The sequence below is a fragment of the Tursiops truncatus genome, chromosome 4 (assembly GCF_011762595.2).
Source record: "Tursiops truncatus isolate mTurTru1 chromosome 4, mTurTru1.mat.Y, whole genome shotgun sequence".
Taxonomy (NCBI): Eukaryota; Metazoa; Chordata; class Mammalia; order Artiodactyla; family Delphinidae; genus Tursiops; species Tursiops truncatus.
Genome location: NC_047037.1, coordinates 52844646 through 52870759, shown reverse-complemented (window position 1 = coordinate 52870759; position 26114 = coordinate 52844646). Strand labels below are relative to the sequence as shown.

General features: G+C 35.6%; 1 protein-coding gene and 1 pseudogene across 1 annotated transcript in view; one reads left to right on the top strand and one right to left on the bottom strand.

The window, feature by feature from the left end:
* The window catches only part of LOC101320309 (leptin receptor gene-related protein pseudogene), a 67611-nt pseudogene extending 59506 nt beyond the window's left edge, over positions 1 to 8105 (top strand).
* Positions 1 to 26114, bottom strand: part of NAALADL2 (N-acetylated alpha-linked acidic dipeptidase like 2) — a 1062845-nt gene that overhangs the window by 487520 nt on the left and 549211 nt on the right. The gene's annotated exons all lie outside the window — the stretch shown is intronic.

Here is a 26114-nt window from a genome sequence, read left to right as displayed (position 1 = left end):
TAAAGATTTCCTGCAATTGAAGCAGATGACATCTGATAAGACAGCTTTCCTAAGATATTGAGACGAGGCCTGTTAGAAGTTTGTCACCAAAACTTTGATAATGATAAAACGCTTCAGATGAACTCCAATGTCTATAATGTTGATAACATATAGGACTTTAGATAAAAAGTACCTAAAAGTTCTCCCTCCTACCCCTCCTCATTACTTGAATGTCATCTTAGTAGGTTTCTAATCTGTTTACTCTCTCTCCAACATGAGACACTACACCCAGGATAGGTCCTTCCCTGACATCAAGGGACAAAAAGCCACTGAAACCAAAAAACCTGACTTTTGATGAGTGATGCTATCAGAGAAAGTTCTCAATCAAAAGGGGAAAATGTAAAAAAATCATCATCAGCAGCAGCAGCAACCTCAATTAAAGAGAGTCAGGAAAAGGGGAGCTCTCATGCCATATGATGACAGCAGAGCCCAACAGGAAGAAGAAAGACTCCTCTTCTTTCCTGGCAAGGACTCAGCCAATGGAAAGCCAGGACTCTTTTTTTTTTTTTTTTTAACTATACCTCCCAACTTCATTTTCCTCCCCATAAAAGTGTTCTCCTTCCCTTGCCATGAAGGGACTTGCACGTGGCTCACCATGGTTGCAGACTCTGAAGTACAATTCTCTGTTGATCTTGAACAAACCCATTTTTTCTGGAGAAATATCTGGCAGTCAATTTATTTCAGGTCAATATATATGATCAGGTGATGCATTCTTTCACTGAGCAAATATTCGTTGATTCATTAGAAGCAGCAACATGTAGTAGCCAAAAGCAGTGTATTCTGGAGTCAGACTACCTGGGTTCAATTACAGACTCTACCACTTAGAAGCCATGCCATTTTGGGCAAGTTTCTTAACCTCTCTAGACCACAATTTCCTCATTTATAAAATGAGGTTGATGACTGAACTTACCTCACAGGGCTGTTGTGATGATTAAGAGGGTAAATATATGTGAAACATTTAAAGATGCTTGGTACATTGTTAGCATTCAGTAGATTTTTTATTGCTATTATCCACGCAATTAATGTGACAAATATTTATTGAGTATGTAGTATGATCCAGGTACTGTGGTAAGCATGGGATTACGTGGTTGCCACATACAAGGCCCTGTATTAAGCTCTATGAGGAATAAACAGACAGTTCAGAAAATGACTCTGCCTTAGTATGTATATTAGTTATCTATTGCTATATAGCTTAAACAGCAAATCTCTCATTTCTGCTTATTTACATGTATGAACTATAAAAGCAGTGAATTCTACTAATTAATACTCTCCAGTTCTTTCTCAATAATCAACTGGCAATAATTTTACCACTATGACTATGGTAGTAATTCTGGTTCTGTCAGAATTATACTGTGTGGTTCATATTGTCTTGGCTGCTTCTTGCCTCAAGGCTCTTTTAATTAATCAGATATTCTTTTTTTTTTTTTTTTTTTTTGTGGTACGCAGGCCTCTCACTGTTGTGGCCTCTCCCGTTGCGGAGCACAAGCTCCGGACGCGCAGGCTCAGTGGCCATGGCTCACGGGCCCAGCCGCTCCGCGACATGTGGGATCTTCCCGGACCGGGGCACGAACCCGTGGTCCCCTGCATCGGCAGGCGGACTCTCAACCACTACGCCACCAGGGAAGCCCTAATCAGATATTCTTACTCTTTGCTTATGTAGGCAAGCAAAATTTGCCACCCCAAAATATACCTCTTTGGCATAAGGATTAATTTAGGGTGATTATTCTTAAGAAACAGAAGGCTCGGGAAGTTTGTCTTATTACCCCCTTAATTGCCTGAGAAAATTTAGATAAATGGCTTGTTCCTGGAATAGAGCTCTCACCAGAGGTATCTGCAAATCATCAGGGCTAGGAGTGGTAGGGGAAACTTGGCAGGGCCTACAGATCAGGGTCCACTCTGTGTCCCAGTGTCTACGCAGGGTCCAGCGAACATTTGTTTACCAAATATTTGTGTTTCTGTCTCCATGTGAATTGCCTTCCTCCCCTCTCTGAAGTTCCAAACCACTACCCCCAGCATCTTCTTTTGTCTTTAGCTGAAAATGGTATTTAAGGTGAGGATTTTGGCCATTTTATCGATTTACTCAGTTTTCCTGGGTCTCCCATGTATATATGCTATTATCAACTGTTTGATTTTCTCCTGTTAATCTGTCTCATATCAATTTAATTCTTAGACAAGCTAGAAAGGCTTATAAAAGAAGAGAAAAAATTTCTTCCTCCTCAGCACCTATGTATTTTGGTAGTAGCTGAGCAATGCAGTCACTTTTTCCTCTCCTGCCTGAGTGCACTGTGGCTGTATTTATGCTCTCTGAGAGCTTGTCTCTGACTAAGGAATTCTCTCCATGATATCACCGACTGCATTCTTCTTTTTACTATAAATGGCAAATAGTCCTATTCTTTGTATTCTCTTAGTTACTATAATGATAATTTTATGTTTTGAATGTGAGTTGGTAAAAGGCCTTTGTTGGTGTCCTCAACTCTCCTAATTTTACTGAAGACATTGATTTTGTATTCATTTGAGCAGTTGTCCTGGAATTTTATATTAGAAAATTTGAAGAGTACCCTCAATCTGGGAAGATGCTTTGTTTCCTTGATTAATTTAACTGCATCATTATAAGCTAGGTTTTGTTTCTTTGGTTCTTCCATTAACAAAAGTGTGAGTGGAGATGTATCCTTCAGCCTTACACTTTGTACAAAAATAAAGTTTTAAATCATGCATTGCCGATTAATAGGAATTATTCATACTCCCACTGCTAAATTATAGTCCCTACCAATTTGTTTGTACAATGAAACATCATTGTTATCATCAGGTTTATTTTCCATAGGAAATTAAACATAAGCAGGAAATGCAGTGTTCCTTTTTCTCATTATGTAAAAGGAAAAAACAAATGAGCCTCTCAGGCTTCATCTGGGTCATTGTTGAACAGACCATGGCCAAGAACAGAATCTAGTGTCACACCAAGTCACATATCTTCATAACCAGGAGGACATTTTGACTGTGGTCACTGAATGACCATTCACTCATCTGATTAATCTGTCAAGCTCTAAGCTCCTATTTCATAATCTTACTTTTGAGTCTATTAAGAGAAAACATTGATGTGTACAAATAGATCACATTAGTATAAATGAAGGCCCCCCAAATCAACTTTTATTCAAAAGCATAAGAAAAAGAAAACACAAAAAGGAAAAAAAGATGTTACTGATAAATGTCACTCAAATTACCTTAATTTGCTAGTAAATTTGATTCTTGCTTTATCTACCTTAAAACGTAAATAAATCCTCAATACTAGATTCCTTTTTGAAATCATACACATATTTATATTCTGTATTCATTTCTGACTTCAGCCATAAATGACATAAGATAGTTTATATCTATAATGCAAATATGTTATTATCTATTATGTAGAATTTATTTACTATAATTTCTTTAAATAGAGAGTTCCTTATGATTATTTATATAATATTAAATGGCATAAAAGATACATAAGCAACTCCTCCATAAAACAGGTTAACATAATCTTCTGAATTAAAAAAAAACAGTCACTAAACCAGCTTTGGTAGTCATTCGCAAAGTAATACAATTCCATAGCTATATCATACCTTGTAAATGGATCTTAATAGATATGAACATGTAGCTTCAATATGCCATAGAAAACTTTACTGACCCTATGACAGGTGTGAAACTTTGTAAAATAAAGTTTGTAAAATTCTTTGTAAAATAAAGTTTGTAAAAAACTTTGTAAAATTCTTATAAAAATTTTACCATGGAAAATGTCAATGTATAAACAGGTAAAAAGAACAGGACAATAAAACTCCAGGCAGCCATCGCCCAGCTTTAAAAACTCACCAGTTTGGGGGTGTCCTCTTTTTCATCTACACCCCACCTAACAGGATTATTTTGAAGTAAATCCCACATATTCTTTTACTTCAGTTTAAATATTTCATGGTATGTATCATTAAATAGAAAGACTTTTTCTATATTATATCTGTAATACTATTATGCCACTATGAAAAATTTAAGATTATCCCTAATAGCAATTTGTTTTTTTCTTAACTGTTATTTTGATTCAGTCAGAATCATGGAGTCCAGTTAGGCCCACACATTGCATTGGGCTGATAGATCATTTGTCTCTTTCATCTTATAGGTAGCCCTCCCTCTCTTAATTCCCTATGATTTATTTTTGAAGAATCTGGTCATTTGTTTTGTAGAGCTTTTCACAGTATGGATCTTGCTGCTTCCATCCTCATGGTATCATTTAAAATACTTGCTTCTGTAACCTGATAGTTAAATCCAGAGTCCTGATCGGGTTAGATTCAGAGTTTCTACAAGTACACTTCACAGATGTAGAATTCCATCATGAGGCACATAACGTCTGTTTCTCTCTATTCCTCTTTTCCTCTCACTCTTATTAATGTCCACTGTTGCTTAGTGCCTAGATTCATTATCTCATTGGGGGATTACAAAATCGTAATATTTTAATTCTGTCATTCTTTCTTCATGTATTAGCTAGAATACTTCTACAAAGAAAAAGTGTTCCTGTGGCACAATGTTTTATAGGAAAGTTAGGTTAAATGCTTAAGTATTTCTTCTATTTACCCATATTCAGACTGATGAGTTGGTTCTCTAGCAACCTCTGATGGTCCCCAACAGATTTATATTTTAGAATCACTATGCATTCAAGGATTATTTCACTTTTGAATATGTGAAACTCATTCAAATTTAGTTATCTTAGAATAAAAATAAATAAATAAACCAAGACTATACCTTCGGTTGAAAAAGATAATAAAAGAATAAAATTAAAATTCTAGAAGATTTGACCAATACACTGAACGTATAGTTTGTGTTAAAAAGCAGACATTGGGCTTCCCTGGTGGTGCAGTGGTTGGGAGTCCGCCTACCGATGCAGGGGATGCGGGTTTGTGCCCAGGTCCGGGAGGATCCCACATGCCGCGGAGCGGCTGGGCCCGTGAGCCACGGCCGCTGAGCCTGCGCGTCCGGAGCCTGTGCTCCGCAACGGGAGAGGCCACGACAGTGGGAGGTCCGCGAACCACACACACAAAAAAAAGCAGACATTCCCCAGTTTTTAGAAAGCTAATAGTACTAATAAATGGGCAATAAAGTGGAATAATATAGTCCCACTAAGTTTTATTTCCAAAGATCTACAATGTTTTGTCTTCTTACTATGTGCCAACATCTATGCCAAACCCTTTGTGTGATTTACCATGCAGAATACTCACAACTTTATAAGGAATAGATTATTACTAACACTTACACTTGGGAATATCTAGCCTTGTTAGAAAGGCTGAATGATGCTTAATATTATACTTATGCCCTGTTTAACCTTGGGTTCCTGAAATCCCTAGGGGATCTGTGAATGGCTCCAGGAGATCCACCATCCTTCTGAATTTATCTATGTGCACGCACATTTTTCTAGAGGGACTCCGTATAATTTTAAGCAAATTTTGAAAGGAAACCATAATCTCCCAAAAGTCAAGAATCAATGCAATACCTGGGTTGATCAACAAGAGTTTGATGAAGACATTGAGAACTGAGAATCTAGTTGATTTTATTTGTGCAAACATTCCACATATCTACCTGATATTAGAGGCAGTAGTTAGCCACCTTCCTTTGGATATATTTTTCTAATATGCATGACTTTATATCTAAAAACTTACAGAACCTCAAATGTATCTTCTACCCAAGTTGGAAGATGTTTTTCTGATGACAAATAAGACTTAGTCATAGACATTGCTAGATGTTATGTAATCTAGACTTGAAGTCCCAGTAGGTATGCATCTGTTAATGCCATGAAATACAAAAATCTGTTGCATTTAGTTATAAAACAAATTCTTAAAATTGTTTCAGAAAATAAAGATCTCTAAGGAAAACATCATCATTAAATAAAATATAAAGATGTCAAATAAACACCATTCACTTTAATATATGCACTTGACAAGAATACCAGGCATAAACATAAGACTGATTTCTCCCACCATCCCTAACAATGAATTTCATGATAGACACACAAGTCTGCTGGTGATTTTCTCACATAACTTTTTTACATTATTCATATCAACTTTAGTCAGTTTCAACAATATAATTGGTGCTATCCGAACTGTTTTTCAATGAATTGGCCATTTTTTAGTTTAACTCTGTGTCCTTCATCCTACACTCTACCTCTAATTGTTAGAAACAAATCACAATATCAGATATTTGCTACTGATAGAATTTCAAAGGTACACTCAATGCCAACTTATTGACAGTTTTAATACTGTATTCGAAGTACAGATCATTCTTTTACTAACACACAAACCCACAACCCTTTTTGCCCTGATGGGTATTCTATTTCATTTCTGCTTAATGGTACTTTTTATCACTCTGTTCATTACAATAATCATCCTGGAACCACTAAAATGAAACACACTAAATGAAATGCTGCAGGGGACAGATTACCAATATTTCTAATTAAAGATACTGTTGACCATAAGCTAATTAGAGTAAGCAACATTTTAGGCATGATACAGAAACTATAAAAATATAAATTACTAGGATTAAAGATAGTGTGTTAGTAGAAACTATTAGGCTATATAAGGTATGTTTACATTGAATTAAAGATATTGGGCTGGATTCGTTTCACTGGAATTTTATTTTATTTTTTTAGTTATCTAATTCCTGGAAAAGACCACACTTGGCAGAGTCAATATTTAGATCCAAGAAGGAATAGACACTGCATCCACAATCCTCACCCCTCTTTTTTTCCCCTTTACCTCTGTAAGTTAAATGGAGAATTGAAATATTATCTCATTGATACAAGAAACGTTTAAACCTTCACTTAAATGACTCAAGTGAAGATTTTTATTTTTTCTTGCTTGAATGAATCTATTTTGTTTTTGATGGAGATGTCATTGCTAATGTCCAGGGTGAGGGGTAATATAAGCAAATGAATGCTCACCTTTTTACATTTTTCTAGACAATAACTGAATAAATCTTTCCTATTTTAACTAAATGTATTAAGTCTTAGTCTGGAAACCAAAAGTTAACCCTTTGGAAAACAGAAGGATGGAAGAAGGGCAATTCTGACCATAGAGGTCAGGTCAAAGAACAGGCCTTGTTTGTCAGGGGCATACTCTGTGACATCAAACACTAGCTCCAGGGAAGAGAAAAAATATTTCCTACAAGACACTAGGAAGAATATGTTTGTCTAAAGCTAAAATCAGAAGTCTTTAACTGAATTCTAAAGCAGAATGAAACATTTGAGATATAACAGTAAACTCAGAACTATATAGAAATATTTTCATTTTCAAAATAAGAAAACCAATAAATGCAGAAAACTTTGTTCTAATGAAACCACTATTAAGCTTCATAGAACAAAAGTATATTTAAAGTTGGTGGAATAAAGATTTTCAAAGATTACTATGAATGAAAGAATTATTGAAAGAAAGGTAATATGTTGAATTCTCGAGACAGGTAGCACAGTATTACTAAGGGCAATGTACTAAACCACATGAAACAAATAAGAAGAAATATTAGTGACTGTCTGCATTTAGGTAACCAAAAAATTAATTACCTAAGTATGGGAGAGGGGAATCAAGGTTGGACAATGGATAAGTTAAAGGGGAAAGAAGGGCGGGGCCATAGCAAGAAGCCGGAAGCAGCCGCGGCCCCAGCTCAGGAGACACGGCGGGCGTTAAAGCTCTTGTGGCATTATCCTTCACTGGGGCTATCGGGCTGACTTATGCTGGGATGTGCCTTAGAGGATTACGGTGTTTACTGACCCTTGTTTGCCCTGATATTCCACGTCATCTCTCCCATCCCCTATTTTATTGCCAAACGAGCAACATATGACGCCGATGCAACAAGTAGTGCCTGTCGGGAACGGACTTATTTTTTCACTACCAGAAGGGTTGTTTCTGCCTTTGGATTTCCTGTTATTCTTGCTCAGGTGCCTGTGATCAAATGGGGAGCCTGTGGCCTGGTGCTGGCAGGCAATGCAGTGGTTTTCCTTACAATTCAAGGTTTTTTTCCTTATATTTGGAAGAGGAGATGATTTTAGCTGGGAGCAGTGGTAGCACGTGCTTTATTCTGAAAAAATGCATTTAATTTCTTAGAATTCATACTGTATGTATATGTGTGCACATGTGGCCTTTTGCTATGAAATTTAAAATGCTGTTTTTTTATACCTGTGTAATCATGTTCACTTCAAGGAGGACTACATGGGGAAAAGGTTAGTTTTATTCCCAGCCAGTAGATCTCTCCATTTACTCAAGTTGAATTATGTTATTTGTTTAGCTGTTCATAGAGTCCTGGTGCTCTCAGAAAATATGTTAACACAGTCTTGTAGACAGTTGCTCACTCAGTGTGCTGCATCTCCACCTTTTCCCTGGGGATGTGCTTGAGTGGGTACATAGCACTGGGGCTGTCTCAGCTCTGCCCAGGACTTCCAAGATATACCTGTGGTCCAGAGACACAGAGGCGGCTCCCTCTTTATGTTGCAGACTCTTGCTTCTCCAAGTGTGGTCCATAGACCAAGAGCATCAGCATCTCGAAGCGTGGTCCATAGGAGCTTATTACAAATGCAGAGTCTGAGGCCCCACCCTCAACCTAATACATTCTGATGAGATCCCAAGTGAATTGCATGCACGTTAAAGCCTGAGAAGTGCTGTCATGAAGGAAGAAGCATTGCCTTCCCCTTGGCTGAACGCCTTAGCCTCTCTGGGCATTAGCTGCTTGTAAAAACTGTTTCCCCTGCCCCTCATGTTGAGGCCTACTTCAGACTATCCTTGGTATTTGTGAAACGTCCAAACCTATAATTTATAGCCTGTTCCTCAAATTTGTGAAGTATTCTCAGTAGGGAACAGCTATGGCTTCACATTGTCTGAAAGGCAGTGGCTGCCTTCACAATGCTGGGGGGACAAATCCCCCACTGGGAGGCAGGGGAGGGAGGCTGGGCTGGAACTGGCCCCTGCTTTAGCAGGATGGGGAAGAATGGATAAGTAACGCTGTTTAATTTCCCTTCATAATATGACATTTCTCCCCAGCTCCTTCCCTATGCTGCTCCCTACACACCCTCACCAGCCCCTCCAGCCCCCCAAACACACACACTCCCAGCAGTTCCGATTTGCCCTAACTTCTTCATGGCTCAGCTTCTCCTTCCTATAGAGACGTGGAGCCAAGTAAGCAAGCAGAGGGTGAGCTGCTTTATCTTATTTACATGCAATATACTTATTGTCTTTCAGGCCCTGTAGGACTTAAAATATATATATATATATATATGCCACTTTATGCCACTTTTAAATGAGTCATTGAGAATTCATGTCATGCTGGGTCCTGTAATCATAGGTTTTCTAGATCAACTTTTTGTCCAAGACCTATCGAGAAAGGGAAATATGGGAACTAGAACCACGTGTAGAATATAAGCAATGATTTTAAAGCATTGTTAATGTGTGATAACTGACATACATTGAAAACACTGAAACCTTGAAGTTTGTAACTCCTTCATATTCTGTAATGATGCTGGGACCAGAAGACAAGAGTAATACCTAAAAGGATAATGTGCAAAGTGATATTTTAGCCTTGTGCATGATTTTATGTTTTCAGTGTACTATGTATGTGTAGAACTGTTAAAGTTGTTATTTCCAATATTTATATTAGAAAAATTATATAGACACTATAATTTTAACAAGCATTTTTAATAACACTTGCACTTACTGTATTGTAATAAATTTCACTTTTAACAGAAAAGAAAAGTTTAATTTTAAAAGTTTTTATTCTGATGTCACCCTGCTTAAAAGGTAACAAAAATATGAAAATTGCTTGGTGTTCTGAAATGTGTGGTTGTGAGCAATAATCTACCCTGCATGAGAATAATAGCAATAAGTTGTAAGATGCCAGTTTGAATGTGTAGTTGGCTTGTAATAGCTTTTCTTTTCCTAAGATGGAGATACTGTTTAATTTATACTACCTTTTGCAAAAGTGCCCTTGTTGCTTATACACATTTAAATAACCAAGGTAGCCTTAATGTGTAGCCTTAAAGCATTGCCTCTTGATTGTATTTCCAGAATGATATAAAGTACTTGCAGATAGAATATTTGTAGTTATTCCCTACTAATGGAATGGTTTATCAAAGTGATAGATTATTGGATTTTCTATATGTCTGAAACAGAGGCATTTATTCTACAGCACCTAAGTATCATTAAAGTAATAAATGTCAGTAGGGAAAATAAATAAATAAAGGGGAAAGAAAATAAGCACTCTATGGATTATAGCTTCCCTCAGTGGGGAGGTGGTTAACACCAAGTGAATTATGGGAGTCTGAACAAGGGTGTTGATGGTTTCTCTTCACTCCTCCAGCTCAACTACTTTCAGGTTATTACCCTTGGTATTTTTACATTAATATAAAATAAATTTTTTAAATGATAGTAATGGATTTAGTTGAGAGGAGCTTCATGTTAAGCACTCCAGTTTATTGCAATTAATTAAAAATTAACTTGTTTGATTTTGTATTATTTCAGTTGATAATCTCTTAAAGTAGCACATCTACTTATTACACATATACATTATTTTTTATGCATTACAAAAGATAACCTAGTTTTCTTTTGGCAATGATCGCAGAGAAGTTAAAGTTTAACTCGACAAAATCATTACTGTTATAAAAAGGGAAGCATTTGGTCTAATCAGAAGATTTTACAGAAAATAAATATTTATTTCACAAATTCATCGCTTGATATATGCTGCATGGCAAAACAAAATTAAGTCAACAAACTTATAACTTCCTAGGTACAAAACACTTTGAGAGCTACATTATAGTTGAAAAGAACTATTGGAAGTCAATTCTTCATGGGTCTCACACTTCTGTATATCTTGTAAGCAGAAGCACTGACTGCCTTTGTTCTGCGCTATCATTTCAAGAATGTTTTATATAGTAAACAGACATGGAAAACAGAAACAGTATCTTTCTCTCAAGTTTAATGTTCCTCTTGGGTGACATAATGCATTGTATGTGCTGATGTCACTTGTCCCTCTTCATGTCACCCTGAACAAACTGGAGACTGGGGAAGAGGCAAAGGAAAATGCTGATATTCTGGCTATTGCTATTGTGGTAAGTAATAGAGTTCTTTGTCTCTGACTGAGGCGGCCTGTGTCTTCTGCCAGCAACCATGAAACTGTGGCAGGCTTATTTGTTAGCTGGAAAGTAAGGTAGAATCCCAGACCCTTCACAGCTCCAGACCATTCACAGCTCTCAGGAACATATAAAACAGAACTGCTGCCTTTAAAAGAGGGTTAATCTACTTAGGGAGAATACTGATGGAATAAATCAGAGCATACGTATAAAAAATAAAACATTTAATAGCACATAAAATTTGATCCAAAACATAGGAAATATTAATTCGAATGTGATCTTCTGAATAAATTAATGTTAAAACTTTTAATTCTAAGATGATTTACTTATAATAGTGATTCCTTAACTCAGTTATATAAATCTTTGGAGAGCTACTTATAGTGAAAGGCTACTGTCAAATGTACAGTCTTCTAATTAAAAAAAAAAAAAAGAAGTCCATATTTTCTGAAACCACCCCCAAGAGAAGATAATATTTACATAATTAACCATAGCTTCTTACAAATACCTCTCCCAGGGCTGCTGGTATTTAAAATTCCACAAATTGAAAGCCATTTTCCATTAAAAAATAATAACCTTAGAAGACTATAATAAGAAAGATCAATAATAACAAGTGTTGGCCTGGAGAAATTGGAATCATCGTATACTGCTGGTGGCAATGTAAAATTGCACAGCCAGTTTGGAAAACAGTTTGAATGTTCTTCAAAAAGTTCAAACATAAAATTGTTTTCATATGATCTAGCAATTCCACTCCTGGTTATATATCCAAGAGAATTCAAAGCATGTATCCACACACAAAAAGACCTGTACATAAATGTTAATATTAGTATTATTCATAATAGCCAAAAAGCAGGAAAAAAGTCTATCAATTAATGAATGGGTAAACCAAATATGGGATGTCCACATAATGGGAAATTATTTGGCAATAAAAAGGAATAAAATACTGATACATGCTACCACATGTAACAATGAAGCTTGAGAATATTATACTAAGTGAAAGAAACCAGTCACAAAAGACAACATATTGTATTGATATTATTCTATTTATACATGCATTATATTGTATTGCACTATTCCATTTATATGAAATGCCCAGAATAGAGAAATCCATAGAATCAGAAAGTAAATTAGTAGTTGCAAGGTAGCCTTCCCTGGCCCCTTTCCTAAAAAGTGGGTTAGTCTCTTCCTAAGTGACTCATAGCCTCTATATTTATCTCTATTGTGTATTTTCTACATGGTGCTACAAATGCCTTTAAGCAATTTGAGTACTGAGATTGTTTCATGTTATGCTGCTGAATCTTCAGTATTTAAAACCATTCATTCATTCAATACATAGTTTTGAGTAGCTACTATATGCCAAGCAATAAGGACACAGCATAAACAAATCAAGATTTCTGCTTTGTGGAATTTATATTCTAATAGGATACATAGTAAGTTCTCAACAAGGATTTGTTTAATAGAAGAATGAACGTGAAAAATATTTTTTTTAAATTTTAGAATCAACTGGCAATCCATAAAAGAATGACTACATTTACAGTAAAATGCTAAATGGAAGTAAATTTTGTCTTTCTGAGTTTATACTTCTCAGGGTCTAACGGATTCAATAATAATTTTGACCAACACATGGATGTCAACCCTCTTACTAAATTTATTCCATCACACAGTATTAAAAGCATCATTCTAGATTTAATTAATCCCATTCACAAATAGTGATAAGAAGCATTCAAGCCATTAAAATGAAAGTGATAACCCAGAGGCAAAATAAAAATCTACTTGGATTATCTGCATAATTAAACTTACAGTACCTCTAAAATAACAAAACATGTAGAGGGTGCATTCAGTACTTAGTTATAAAGTAATCTAGTTAGGGACTTAAAAACATCCTATTAAAATTAATTATAGCACTAACTGATTTAATGCAATATGTAAAACCACAATTGTTTCAGCACTTATGGCATAATGATGCTTTAACTACAGTGAGTGAAGCCAACATATATACACAATTCACTAAGTGCATTTTGTTAACTTGAAGGTAGTCATGATTAGCCATCTCTTATGTAGTAAAATAAGATTAGCATATTGGAATTATCAATTTTATTTTTCTGTAATCTGCTAAGATTGGGAATTCGATCAAATAAACTATACGGCTCTTTTAAATCTACAATCTATGATTCTATAAATTCAGTTGAGCTATTCTGACCTATATGTTTTCACGTTTTAGAAGTACATATTTTTTTAGGTTAGCATTTTTAGCACTTTCTTCTGCAGACCACTATTGTCCTGCAAAAATATTAAAAACTGGTTTATAGTGGGGAGAAGGGGAAGTCAAAGAAATTTGGGTAATATTAGATTTAAAAAGTTAAAGTCGTTAATTTATTGAATGATTTCTCAGATCCTCATCATCTGACAGATTCTCAAGTAGGGGAAAAGAGAGTATCCCATTCAACTATAGGATCCCTTTTGTTTTTCTTTCTTTTAAACATACCCATAGGCTTTCCACAAAACTCACTTTGGGGGGCTTCCCTGGTGGCACAGTGGTTAAGAATCCGCCTGCCAATGCAGGGAACATGGGTTCGATCCCTGTTTCAGGAAGATCCCACATGCTGTGGAGCAACAAAGCCCATGCACCACAACTACTGAGCCTGCGCTCTATAGCTCACAAGCACAACTACTGAGACCACATGCCACAACTACTGAAGCCCGCATGCCTAGAGCCCGTTCTCCGCAATGAGAAGCCACCGCAGTGAGAAGCCGATGCATCGCAACGAAGAATAGCCCCTGCTTGCTGCAACTAGAGAAAACCAGCGAGCAGAAACGAGGACCCAACGCAGCCAAAAATTAATTAATTAATTTTTTTAAAAAACCCTCACTTTGGTACATTACTGATTTATCTGAAAATTTTCTAAGTAGAAAATATTGAACATAAGTCTTATAATACTTATTTTTTTTTAGACTATAATAAATTTAAGCTTCAACAAGTGCGGTTTTATGATTTAGACAAGAGTCTCAAACCTTTCTGTAGAGGCCAGAGAGTAAGTATTTTTTTGGACATATGGTCTCTGTTATGACTACTCAACTCATTTGTATCATGAAAGTAGCCATAGATATTAAGTAAATGAATGGGCATAGTTATGTTAGAATAAAACTTATTTTCAAAAACAAGAAGTGGGACATAGTTTGCCAATGTCTGTTTTAAACAGTGGAAATTGATTCCAAAATAAAAGTTTAAATCTGTTGTAAGAAACTACATTAAGCTACCTGTTGACAGCTAAGAATAACTTAATTATGGTTCTATTTAATTCAGATTTCTGGCCTTAAAATATCCTTTTAAATCAATCAATCTTAATATTATGTGTTTTGCTCAAAAAGTGATACTTTCTTATAAACACAGGTCATTGTGTTGTTGGACTACTGGTCTTTTCTGAATTCAGTAAAGAACAGGAGAACAGATGGCGACGTTTTATATCAAATGTTAATATATTCCAACTTTGATGTACACTAGGTTTAAGAGTTCCCATTATGTTCCCAAACATCATATTAAAAAAAAAAAAAAAAGATTCCTGTCTACAAATGTTTATTTCACAAGCAAGAGGATTTTTGCCTCAGACCACCTGGCATGTGTGTACTCTTCAAACCCTTCACTTCTTAAAGACGTATGAAATAATGTCATATTGTTTCATGAACCATTTGAAAAGATTTATTCACATTTTATTTCATTTATTTATCTATTTTTATCTAGGACTCTTTCCTTGAACCATTTTCAGCTCTTATCCAAACAGCATGCTTTTATCCTGGAAGGTGGAAAAATATAACAGTACTTCAGTTCTCTAAGGCGCTCCCCTCCTGTGGTACTGATAAGAGCTGCCACTGAAAGCATTTAAGATTCTGTATCAAAGATAGGACAAGACACAGCAGTTAGTCCAAGAGAAGGGCAAGGAGCAGTATGGTAGTAAGCGGGTTAATAGGAAAACTAGGGCACTGAGGAGGATCATCCTTCAAAATAGAGCAATCTCATCACACTGACAGGTGCCACCAAAATTCTTACAACTGGGCTGTTGCTGGCAGTACTCACTGCCGTCTCACTGTCCCAACTCTGCGGTCACCTGTTGCTCCACAAATGAGAGAGATGTTAAACAGAAACTTACACTCTGCTATTCTTTGAACCTTATTCACACTAAATTTTACAAATCAATTATATTCTATGACAAAAAAAGGAAGTTATTAATTTCTAACCATTTAAACCAGACCATTTATATTTTTGCAAGCTCTTATTCAAGAGAAGCAAAACACTGAATATACTACTTACAGCTCTAGAATATTACCCTTACAGATATTCAGTAAACAAATATACTGAGAAATGAAAATGTATTTTCTATTAAACAGAGTACTTAAAAAATGATTAAACTAATAGTTGACTCTATGGTTTGTTTAAGTGCTTTATATGCTAAGAACCAATTGTCAGGAATGTTTGAGTTATATATGGTGAAATTTCAAGGTGATGGTTTCATTGCAACGAGCATTGTTTTTTGGTCAGCAAGTGTCCTGATGTAAAATAACAACTACTGATAAAAATAAATGTTCCACATACACTGCAGTTATGAAACTTGGTCCACTAGAATTATTCTCCCTTCACCAGGCTGTGGATGTGATGTGACTGATTTGGCAGGATGCCATTCTATTTTTTAAAATAAACTTCTTGATATCAAGTTAAAAAAATTATTATTAAAAATTGATGTATTTGTTTTAGAAGAAGATTGCTATGAATCAACTCTAATAAATATAGTCTTTTTGAAATTTAAAGATTCACATACTTGAGAAATTATTAAATGAAAAAATATTTTTAGAAAAATTGTTAAAATGCTAAATCTATTTGTTACTAAACTTATGTATATGGAAGAAATATATCTTCCACTTGTCTGCTGTTTCCTCTCCAACTAAAATTTGAATTGTCAAATAAAACTAAAATAATTGTACTGCATAAAAAACAACTATAAACATATTAATGTTTTAAATCACTACCTGGGAAAAGAACTTCATCAACAAAATTACTTTAAGAATGCATAAGAAAAAATTTATTCCACCCTATAATTATGGGAAGCTACCTGCTACTGTTGGAGGGTCTCCTGCAGAGGCAGGGGGTCACTCTGTCTCATGGTGAGGACAAGGAAACTGGCAGCAGAAGTGCTGGGAAGTACTCCTTGGCGTGACCCCTCCCAGAGTCCCCATTAGCCCCAACAAAGAGCCCGGGTAGGCTCCAGTGTTGGGTGCCTAAGGCCAAAAATCCAACAGAGAGGGGACCCAGCCCCACCCATTAGCAGACAAGCGGATTAAAGTTTTACTGAGCTCTGCCCACCAGAGCAACAGCCAGCTCTACCCACCAACAGTCCCTCCCATCAGGAAACTTCCACAAATCTCTTAGATAGCCTCATCCACCAGAGGGCAGACAGCAGAAGCAAGAGGAACTATAATTCTGCAGCCTGTGGAACAAAAACCATTCACAGAAAGACAGACAAAATGAAAAGTCACAGGACTATGTACCAGATGAAGGAATAAGATGAAACCCCAGAAAAACAACTAAATGAAGTGGAGAAAGGCAACCTTCCAGAAAAAGAATTCAGAATAATGATAGTGAAGATGATCCAGGACCTCGGAAAAAGAATGGAGGCAAAGATCTAGAAGATACAAGAAATGTTTAACAAAAATCTAGAAGAATTAAAGAACAAACAGAGAGAGATGAACAATACAATAACTGAAATGAAAAATACACTAGAAGGAATCAATAGCAGAATAACTGAGGCAGAAGAATGGATAAGTGACCTGGAAGACAGAATGGTGGAATTCACTGCCATGGAACAGAATAAAGAAAAAAGAATGAAAAGAAATGAAGACAGGCTCTGGGGTAACATTAAATGCAACAACATTCTCATTACAGGGGTCCCAGGAGAAGAGAGACAGAAAGGACTTGAGAAAATATTTGAAGAGATCATAGTTGAAAACTTCCCTAACATGTGAAAGGAAATACCCACCCAAGTCCACGAAGCAGAGAAAGTCCAGATAGGATAAATCAAAGGAGAAACACGCCAAGACACATAGTAATCAAACTGGCAAAAATTAAAGACAAAGGAAAATTATTGAAAGAAAAAAGGGAAAAATGACAAATAACATACAAGGTAACTCCCATAAGGTTAACTGCTGATTTCTCAGTAGAAATTCTACAAGCCAGAAGGGAGTGGCATGATATACTTAAAGTGATGAAAGGGAAGAAACTACAACCAAGATTACTCTACCCAGCAAGGATCTCATTCAGATTCAATGGAGAAATCAAAAGCTTTACAGACAAGCAAAAGCTAAAAGAATTCAGCACCACCAGACCAGCCCTACAACAAATGCTAAAGGAACTTCTCTAAGTGAGAACCACAAGAGAAGAAAAGGGCCTACAAAAAAAAACCAAAAACAATTAAGAAAAGGGTAACAGGAACATACATATGGATAATTACCTTAAACGTGATTGGATTAAATGCTCCCACCAGAAGACAGAGGCTTGCTGAATGGATACAAAAACAAGCCCCATATATATGCTGTCTACAAGAGACTGACTTCAGACCTAGGGACACATACACACTGAAAGTGAGGGATGGAAAAAGATACTCCATGAAAACGGAAATCAAATGGAAGCTGGAGTACCAATACTCATTTCAGGGCAGAAATTGAGAGACAGATGTACAGAACAAACGTATGGGCACCAAGCAGGGAAAGCAGCTGGGGGTGGGGGTGGGGGTGTGATGAATTGGGAGATTGGGATTGACATGTATACACTGATGTGTATAAAATGGATGACTAATAAGAAAATGCTGTATAAAAAAATAAGTAAAATTAAATTTAAAAATTCAAAAAAAAAAGAAAAAAATAACAAAAAACCAAACAACCTGATTCAACATTAACAAAAGACTTGAACAGATATTTGTCCAAAGAAGAGATACAAATGGCCAATAAGCACATGAAAAAATGCTCAACTTCACCAATCATTAGGGAAATGCAAATCAAAACTGCAACGTGATACCACCTTACACCCATTAGGATGGCTACCATCAAAAAAATAGAATATGAGTGTTTGCAAGAACATGGAGAAATTGGGACCCTGGCGTACTACTGGTGGAAACTGGCACAGTCAGTTTGGAAAACAGTATGGTGTTTCCTCAAGTAATTAAAGATAGAATTACTATATGATCCAGCAATTCCGCTTCTGCGGATATACCCCAAAGAAGTGAAAGTAGGATCTCAAAGAGATATTTGTACACCCATGTTCATAGCAGCACTATTCGTAATAACTAAACCATGGAAGCAACTCAAGTGTCCATCAGTGGATGAACGGATAAGCAAAATGTGGATATACAGGCAATGGAATATTGTTCAGTCGTAAAAAGGAAGGAGATTCTGCAGTATGTTTATAACATGGATGAACCTTGGGGACATTATGCTAAATGAAATTAGCCAGTCAGAAAAAGATACATACTGTATGATCCCACTTATATGAGGTACTTAGAATAGTCAAAATCATAAAGACAGAAAGTAGACTGGTGGTTACCAGGGGCTGGGGGCAAGGAATAACGGGGAGTTATTGTTTAATGGGTATAGATCTTCAGTTTCACAAGATGAAAACAGTTATGGGGATGGACAGAGGTGATTTTTGCACAACGATGTGAATGTATTTGATACCGCTGAACTGAACACTTAAAAAATGGTTAAGATGGAAAAAAAATTGTTTATCATGAAATATATCGAATACAAAGTATAAATAAAATATATATGTATAAAAGAAACTACAATGAGTACACAAATATTAGAATTTTAAAATAAAGACTGAAGATAGAAATGTTTCAATGATGTGGGGCAAGGAGACTGCCAAACATTACTGGTGGGAGTGTAATATGGTTTAACCACTGTGAAAATCAGATTGGCATTTTCTCATAAAGTTAAACATACACTTACTATAGGACCCAGCAATTCTACTCCTAAGTGTTTGCTAAGGAGAAAGAAAACCTGTGTTTACGAAAAGACTTGTATATGAACATTCACCTCAGGTTGATTCAAAATAGCCCTAAAGTGGAAAAAATCAAAATGCCAATCAGTTGGAGGATAGATAGCAAACAATGATTTGCGTGCATAATGGAATATACTGAGCAATAATCAGAAATGAGTTAATGATACACACATCAACACAAATAAATTTTAAAACCAAGCTGTGCGAAAGATGCCAGGCATGAAAGAATATATATGATCCTGTTTTTATGAGGTTTCTAGAGTAGACAAAATAAATTTATAATAACGGAAATTTGACCAGTAGTTTCCTGGGACAGTAGTTTCCTGGGACTGACAGGAAAAGGGCATGAGAGAACTTTTTGAGGTGATGGAAATATTCTATATCTTGTTTGTAATGGTGGTTACACAATTGTGCACATTTGCCAAAGCTCAACAAATTTCACATTTATAATGGGTGCTTTTTATCATACGTAAATGACACCTCAATAAAGTTGATTAAAATGTAAGTATGGGATAGGGTAATCCTAGCTTTGGTTCATTCCATGTGAAAAATTTCAGCTGGCTTTGCCTGGTTGCATGTTCAATTTGAGCTAGTGACTGAAAAAGATTTCTAAATGTGAGGTTGCCTGAATAGAAATGCAGTAACTACAGGACAAGAGTTAGTATTGCCGCGGTCTGACCCCAAGTGTCATATTATGTCCAACTCTGTGTGCTGTACTTTAAGAAGGCACTCCACACTTTGGGAAGATGATGATGTTTTTCATGAGGGATCTCAAAAAGAAAGTTCAAAGTAGTTGGAATTGCTTCTACCTTGAGAGAGAGAAGAGAGAACTTGGGATTTTGCAGATGTTCTAGGATACTTAAAGGTTAATGTGGTAGAGACTGCTTGATGCTATATTGATTTTCCTCTCTTCTTTATTAACAGAATCTCAATTTCATTGGGTATGACAGTGTGCCCAGGTATAAAAATTCTTTTCTCAGTCATTTTAGCTAAGACCAATGAGACTTAAGCAAAAATTGTTGGGCAGAACTTTAAAGACTGTTGAAAGATCAGGCAGACTTTGTGGATGTGAGTATTTCCTCCCCTTCTGTACACATGGAGTACTGAAGTTATGGCTGTAACCTTAGCCTCCATCAGCAACCATGAAGAAAAGGCAGAGACTTTGGGTCTATTACCTTTGAAACACTGAATTAATACCAAGCTTTCTATCGGACTTCTCATTTTGTGAGAAAAACAGTCCCACACTCGTACAAGTCCACTGGTGATGGGTTTCTGACATATGGAGAAAAACACAGAGCCCCTAACAGAAACTAGGTGGGTATGAAGAGTGCATGGATAAATTTACTTTGGCCTCAAAAAGCATAGTGTGAGTGAGCGACTGATAGATAGGTAGGTATTTGGTCAATATAAGGTAAAAATTAATAATAGAGCTTTACAAAAACTGAGCAGGTCTGCTAACAATGTAGTGACTGCTCAGCAGAGGCCGTGGGGCAACATGTCAGCCATGTTAAATGAGGTCTACCTATAAAACAGTGGATAAGAAATTATGTGAGCGAATTCCTAAGGGTTATTCCTTTAAATTCTAAGATACTGTGGCTGAGCTTTTTTTAGACTAATTGCTTTTGCCTATTTCATGTTGTGACAAGAATTTGGCCTAAGGAAGTAAAACTCTTTTACCTCAGTGTGGTAATATTTCTTATAAAAATTATTAGGAAACTAGAAGGAACATTTCTGTGAATGCAGTTTTCTAAAGGTCACATAAAACTTCCAGGTATAACAGATTCTGAAAGATGAATGACAGCCACTTTAGTGGTTATCAAATCATTTTCAAAGGGCTTGTGCAGCACACAGAATGGTTTCTAAATAATATTATTCATAATATTAATTGACAGTCCCTTCAGAATTCTAAATTCAGCATTTTACAAAGCTTTACAAACGAAGGGGAATTTTTAAGGTAGAGCTAAATGCAGAAAAAAGTAAGAAACAAATTACTGCCAAACGACTATACCTATTATCATGTGAAATTTTGTTAATATTGTCTAAGCTAAATCATCCTTTTGGGATACTTCATGCCATACTTTTCAAACTATCCTTCACCTTATAACAGTAAATATGGCCCAGTGATTCTCATTTTTAATCGACAGTGTTGTCAGACATTTCAATGACGCTAGACATAATATTATGACATTCAGGGCCAGAGAGCAAGGGTTCTCTACTTGCTTTCAGTGGAAAGCAAAGAGGTTCTCAAAAGCTGTCAGCCTTTCTCCTTTATGTTCTGAAAGCTGCCTGAACTTGTCAGTTTGCTTTCATGGCACTTTTATGAAATAATGCAAGAAAAAAAGTTATCAGAGCGTTCACACTTTTAAATGTTGTTCTTTTGTAATAGGGTAGAAATGTCACAGGACCATAGAATGTTGGAATCAGAAGAGTGTTTAGGTATCATTAATTCTAGTACCCCCATCCTACTCAGGAGGAAAGCTGGAGAGGCCGGAGGACCTCTCCAAGCCACACATGCAGTCAGTAACAGAGCCACTCTAAAAACTGCATGCCACTCTGAGGGCCACTGGTCATCTTGCTCTTAACATGCAAATAGATGAAGCTAATTTTTACATAATCCTCTCTATTTATTGGCAATAATTGTAAATTCTAGTCCCTTTTTTTTAACCTTTAAAGGATAAGATTAGAAGCAGCCATAGTTAATAATAATTTCAATTTTATGTAGAGTTTTATGGTTCACAAATATGTTTTAAAAAACACGTTTCCAATATCTCATTTTCTTACATTGGGTGTTTTAAAAAGAAATAAAACCCCCAAATCCATTTTATTAAAATTTCATATTGAAAGTCATGGGTAAGAATAATGGAAGATTCCTCCCACTATCTTTGCTCTTCTACTAACATAGCAACCATATAAATGACTTTCCAGAGACATTGATAGAATCACATAAGATAAAACATTTTTTCCCCCATTCTGTTCAGGGTTGCAATGAACTATGTCTAAATATTGGAATAATCATTCTTTTATCGTTTGTAGTCAGGCTTACTTTGTGCAGTGGCAACACGATCAGGCACGTAGCTCTCAGATGACATGGGACAATATTAAATTCGATCTTAGTAAGCAGCTCCTCAGTTTCACACTGACGGTGGCTGGATTAACCCAATTATTTTTTTGGAGGTTAAGGGAAACTATATTTGCAGGACATCATCTTTCATAGACCAGGAGCTAGGATTTTGTTATCTCAGTAGAATTTTATGAAGGCAAAAGGATCAGTTAGTTATTTATTAAATTTTAGCACAAATCAGATGAAGAGTTTTGAAGGAAGTAGATATGATTCCCTAACAATGCACTATGAGTTCTTCACTTTGATCCTCAGAAATGTGTGAAGCTAGGAACTTTCATTTAGCACACCTTTCAGGTAAAATATTTCCAGTGTACCAGTTTCAGGCTCCTGGCTCTAGCAAAGAAGATGTATATCGGCTGCCATCCTTAAAAAGGACTTAAGCAAAACCAATTAGAGATTCAAGTTTGTAAAATGTAACCATTTTCATTACAGTAGATTGTAAGTTTATTAGATATTTTAAAAAATTATAATAAATTCCTTTTAAAATACATCAGAGCCTCATCCCTGATGTTAAACATATCATTATCTTTTTTAGCTCAGATTTTTTTTGATTATACAATTTCAAATGCTCTATCGCATGCCACTCAGAAGTATATCCACTTTCAGATCCGGTATTTTGATTTTTAGACTAAGAAAGATGACCGTACAACATGGTATTTTGACTTGCTGGAATAGGGAAAACTCACAAAATCTAATTTACATAAATTTACCAGGGATCATAGATGATACAGGTCATGGATGACTTAATCTTTATGAAAATAGAATAGGATGTGGAACCACAAGACTTCTATTCTGTCTCTGCCGTTTACCAGTGGCGTGGCCTCATGTGATTTACTATAACTGTGAATCAGGATCAGCATTTCCTATTCTGTAAAATGGGGATAATGACACTTTCTAACTGGGTTTTTGCAAAAATTAAACAAAGTAATGAAATCATGTAATCTGTAGGAATGCCATGTCAATATCAATTTTATATTAATGTATAAAAACAAATTTGCACAGTAACTCATCACTGCAATTAGCCTACAAATACACCTTTTCCTTTGTGATCTAGACTAAAATCTAGAGCAATTCCTATAAACATTCATGCATAATTTGCAGACAAACTTCCTTTACTTTTCTTCTTAAATACAGTGCTAATGATATGCAAATATGTCTTCCATCTAATTCTTCCAGAATAAATTTCCGAGTAGTGAATGGAGTAAATCATATGGAAGGCAGTGCTATACAAAGTGTAATTCTCCTGTAGCAGTTTAAGAGAAGATTATTTCAGTGCACTGAAAATATCAGATTTTCCAGCAGAAATGTATTTTCTCCACGTTACCAGATGGAGTCATAGAGAATGTAAGCCAAAAATAGTTCTTAAAAATCACCAGTTTAATTTTTCTCCCATCCAAGATGTGTCTCCTTATTCTCCCATCCAAGATATGTCTCCTTATTCCAAGATAACTTGTGACATGTCTTTTGAATGCATCATTATACTCATTTTACTGTCATAATACTTTAATTATAATGATACCAATATCAATGTATAATTTGCCCCAAATGTAGGGCACTGCTTTCATCTACCATTTTATACTTGGCCCAAATATTTGCTTTGCCTTCACAATTGGAGATTAGGAAGTATGTTAATTAGGTAAGAAGGGACTGATGGGCGTAGGCATGCTTTGGGGACATCAAGGTGGGTCTCAGCTGCTGCACTGCAGAAATAATTTCTTCCACTATAGGCTGTGTGTTATGTGACTCGGGGGGACGTTAAAAAGTGTGAATAATCTAAACAATAATTTAAGAGACAGGGAATAACTGTTGATTATCACTCTCAAATCCACAACTCAAGACAATTATTTCACTATGCTACTTCTAACCAACTTCTCAGAACATAGAATCTGCTCTACTTCCCTTGCCATCCTCCATTTTGCTTCCTCTTCCCTTCCCCCACCATCACATCAGTCTTCACCATCAATGGTATTAAAATGGAACCAGTCCTTTGGTTTTGTTTCATGCATGGGGATAAAAATTTATATTTCCTCATCTTAACAAAAAAGAGACAAATTAGGCCTCTTGTATTTTTTAAAGAAGAAAAAGGATACGAGGGAGAAAGAGAGAAAAAGCGGGAGAATGTGTGTGTCCATTGATTTATCTCCCCTTTTTCTCTTTGAAACAGTAAACCTAATTACATAGAGTGGTCAGGGGGAAGACTTCTCACTGCTCCTCTATCACAAAGCCATGTTCCCTAGAAATACAGCTAGTAAAAAAACACACTGTAAGTGCTTCAAATCACAAGGAGGTAATGATGAAAATGCATTTGTGCTAATGCCCAAGACTCAAGTCAAATCAGTCTTCAAAGCAGTTTCTTAACTAAGGCACTGATTTCTCACAGGACATTTCAATATGCATTATTTTCCATGCCTAGACTTTCATTTTCTGAATACACCTGAAAGATTACACAGCTGAAGAAAATATACTGAATTAAAATTATAGCAATATTCTAGTTACTAAGAGACTTGTTAACAGTTTCTCTAGTTTATGTTATTAGATTCTCTAGTGCTCTTATGACAGACATCTTAAAGAACAGCAGAAAATGCTATTTCATGGGAAAATAAATTAGATTTTATGGACAAAAATGAGAATTATATAAAAATAATGAAAATGATTTCATATTAAGATACACATATGTGTATGTGTGTTCAGTTGAACATGGAAAATTAACATTTTACACTTGAAACTTGATAGACAGCAGATATCTATTTATTCAAATACATATATAGATATGTATATAAGGTATATATGTATATACATTTATCCGTCTATCTACATCTATATTTGTCTGTGTATCTGTCTATCTATCTGTCTATCTATCTATCTGTCTATCTAGAGTTCTATCTCAGAAAGAAAAGAAAATCTACTTGACAAGCTCCTCTTCCCCTATGGCTACACACAGATTTCAGTTACATTTTTGGTATTTTATTTTTAAATATAAAAGCCAGAATAAGGTCAGCAGGTATTTGAGGATAAGCCACAACATAAAAGAAACAGCAAAAAAACAGAAAAAAAATAATGCACATAAATAAAGACAGTGCATAGAAAGAAACTGGAAAAGGCATAGTTATAACTAATATTATAGGAAGATTTCTACGTTCATTAAAAAGTCAGTGTATTTAAGAAAAAATATATCAGAGTTCCAGAAACAGCTCCTAGAAATTAAAGATATGATAGTAGAAAGTTGAGCCAAAGTTGAGGTATATTCTAGAGGTAGAACCAAACAAGCAAACAGAGATGGATTATAAAGAAGAAAAGAAAATTAGAGGTTAGTGTAGGTGGTCAAACATCCAACAGTGTCAGAAAATGGAAGCAAATAAAACAAGGCAAATGATTTTAGTAAATAAATATTTAAGAACATTTCCCAAAACTGAAGGACTTGTATATCCAGATTGAAAACTCCCACTGAGAGGTGTGGGGGAAATAATGGAAAAATAATCCATACTGATGCACATCATTATATATGTATAGAAAAAAGACCCTAAAAGTTTCCTAGGGTAAAAAGCAGCAAAATAGGTCATCCCATAGAAAGGATGTTGAATTAAAATAGTACTGAACTTTTCAACAGGAACACTGTCAGCTGACAAGCATTATAATATTCTGAAGAAAAATTATTTCTAACATAAAATTTTAATACCTAGCCAAAATACCAGCCAAGTATATGGCTAAATAAAGACATTTTCAAATATGCAATACCTAAATACTTTTACCTCCTACCCACCCATTCCCAGGAAGAAACTGGAGAATAAAGTGAAGTAATC